This window comes from Momordica charantia, assembly GCF_013281855.1.
Source record: "Momordica charantia cultivar OHB3-1 chromosome 9 unlocalized genomic scaffold, Mcharantia_2.0 BLBB01000009.1, whole genome shotgun sequence".
Lineage (NCBI taxonomy): Eukaryota > Viridiplantae > Streptophyta > Magnoliopsida > Cucurbitales > Cucurbitaceae > Momordica > Momordica charantia.
In genome coordinates, this window is record NW_028275167.1 from 5,958,662 (window position 1) to 5,961,781 (window position 3,120).

Consider the following 3,120-nt stretch of genomic DNA (forward strand, 5'->3'; position numbering starts at 1 on the left):
TAAAATAATTAAAGAAAATACAAAACAAGATGTTGCTAAATTATTTGAAATTTTATTAAAATATTTTTGTCTGCTAGTAAACTTTTCCCTGTATTATTCTTTTTGAAATTATAAATCATTCTACTTTAAGAAATGGTACGTTCTTACCATCTATTTAGTACAAAACGAAAAGGTTGGACTGAAATTGGTAATATTTGTCTTCTAATAAAAGCATAATGTATAATTTTCTGAGTGAAATTTTCAATATAAAACTAATATGTATTTTTAAAAATATTACACTTACAACATTTTTTTAATATAGTATAACTATGACTAATATATACTTTATGGCATATTTAAGGTAGACTTTGATTAAATCAGGATACTTTTATAGAATTTTAAATTTTATACTATGTTACTAATATAATTATCTCTTTTCGTCAAAGCGAGCATAGCTCAACGATAATTGACATATATTTCAAACTAAGAGATTGCGAGTTCGATCCCCACTCACATGTTGTACCTAAAAAATTATCTGTTTTCTAAAGTATAGAAATTTATAATATTGTCAACCTAAGTTTAGCTCAATAATAATTGACACCTATTTCTGATCATAGGGTCATAAATTCAAATCTTCCGCCCCATTTTTTACTAAAAAAAATACAAAAGTTTATAATATTAGAGAAAGTAATACTAGAGTAATACTAAGAGCAATATGTTTCAATAATAATCAAAAGCAATCTCCTCATTGAAACTTCTTATGGGCTGATTAATCTGGACGTGGCCAAGGCCCGTTAATCTAGACATCCTTATTGGGCTCATTTCCAAGGCCCATTCATGCCTAACAATATTGGGCCTATGTCGTATTCACATAAAATTATTGAAGATAAATCATAAAATATCCTTTTTTTTTTTTTGAAAAGTTCATAAAATATACTTCGCAGCTAAATTATCCATAAAGATAATGTAACTAAGAATTATCAATTCATTGGAAAACTGGATTATACCCTTAAAACCCTTAAAACGGCCTAGTTCTTTTGTAATGGAGAAAATTGCATTGATATACCTATATCAACTAATACATACTTATATTAGGTATATTAGCTATATCAATGATGTGTCTAAAATCATATTTATCACAGATATATTAAATTTATCAATAATAAACTTGTAAGGTTACTTAAACTAAGGATTGATGATATCATTGATATCGAGTTATTTTCCGATTTATAGATATGATGAGGACAAACTCGAGATAACAAGGAATTTTTTTTTTTTTTTGAAGTTTTGTGGTATAAATATTTTTGCTTCTTACTACGTTAAAACGTTCGTTTTTGTCCACGTAGTTTTAAAAGGAATTGACATTGTGAAATTACATCAACTTCGTAACCAAATGAAAGTAGACAAAAGCATCCCATTCGTTCCGCTCGCAACAATCCAATTAGTTCTCCTGGTTGAAAGATTTTGATTTTCGATGGCAAAGGCATTTCAACGCGTCGACCACATGCCCGAGCATAACCTTTCCTGCACGAACATCCACAATCGATCCAGCGCGCAGGAAGGGAAAAATGTTACCAGAATTTTGAAGTCACCCCGAACTTCGAGTTGGATATCACCATATACTAGTACTAGTGCGAATTCAAGGCTCGATGGAAAAGGAAGAGATCAAATAGGGTATTGGAGGACCAAACTAATTTTAAATATAAAATACAACATTTAAAATTCTTACTTAAAAAAAAAACTTTTATAGAAGAAAATAAAAGAAGCACAAAAATTTTAAACCATAAATTAAAAATTCAAGCCGTTGCAATTAATCAAATTACTACTAGTTTGGAGAAAATTTTGTAAATTGCCCAAAATCGTTTATATATATACCCATTCTTTCGCAAGAAGCCCTAGAAACTCGTCGTTCGTCATTAGCGCAGTTCCTTCGAGAGCCGTTAGGGTTTCGCTCTGTTTGGCAGCTGAGAAAATCGTTTCGCAGCAATGGAATCCGGCCGCCACGATCATGTATTCCAATTTCCTTCTTCTTGTGATTTGATTATTTAACTTCAGATTCTAACGCAAGGATCTGCTTGTTTCTCCTGGAGCTTTATCGGCTACGATCCGTTCTTTTTGTTGGTTGTTTCGATGATTTCAAAGGCGAAATCGGTCGTGTGTTCTTTATTTTGAAAGAAATCCGTGAAACAATTTTCCTGTTGCTTGCTGATGATGACGAACATTTTTCAGGCATGAGCCGCGGCAATACGATTTGCGCTCTGTGTAGAAGATTTCTACATGGGTTGTTGTTGCGATGAATAATGTGCCAAAATGCTAATCTGAGGCTCTCTTGCTCTTAATTTTGCTGTTTCCTTTTTACAAAAGGATCATCGATTAGTTTAGAATTGATGAAAGTTTAAATTGGTAACACTTATTCAAATTTAGGGCTAAAATTCTCGTCATCATCAGCAGAGTAGTATTGTTTATCAGCTATTTCTGCGTCAGGGGAGAATGTGTACAAATTTAACTCAAAACATTTTGATTTTTGATTTTTGATCCAAATCTTGAAAATAAATTTTTCTAACTTTGCTGATTTCATCTATCTATAATTTTGGCCTTGTTCATGAAATGTAAAATTTAACACGAACAAAATTTTTACTCATTGAAGCACAAACATTTATTCCATGCTTTTCATAAAAGAAAAAAAAGTAGGATTGATAGAAACTATAGAGGAAATTGAGATTGAGGATGATCAGTTAGGTGTCTTCTTTGCAAACAAGACTCTCTCAAAGACTCTAGAGTCTTGAGCACTTGTCATGGCAAATTTGCCCAGAAGATTTGGAGTTAGTTGTTTGAGATGTTTGAAATTTCTTGGGCCCGGCATAGAGAATGTTTAAAATTTCTTGGGCCCAGCCTAGAGATTGGGGGGTTATGGTGGAGGAAGTGCTCTTGGCTTCTCCTTTCTGTGAGAAGGGAGGTTTTTGTGGCAAGGTTGTTTTTTTCGGAGGCATGGGGAATTTGGTTCTAAAGGAACAATAGAATTTTTAGGGGTGGAGAGAAACAACAAGGCAGTTTGGGAGCTTGTGAGATTTAATGTTTCTTTATGGGGTTCTATCTTATTAGTTAGATCAAATTCTTTTGGATTGGAAGTCCTTCTTTTAA

The 3,120-nt window shown here is 32.3% G+C and overlaps 1 long non-coding RNA gene across 1 annotated transcript; it reads left to right on the plus strand.

Annotated features, from left to right (window-relative positions):
• The first annotated feature begins 1,820 nt into the window (after nucleotides 1-1,820).
• LOC111018423 (uncharacterized) lies at nucleotides 1,821-3,120 on the plus strand. The gene is made up of 2 exons (XR_002602398.2): nucleotides 1,821-1,989; nucleotides 2,209-3,120. It is a non-coding gene; the product is annotated as an uncharacterized LOC111018423 (long non-coding RNA).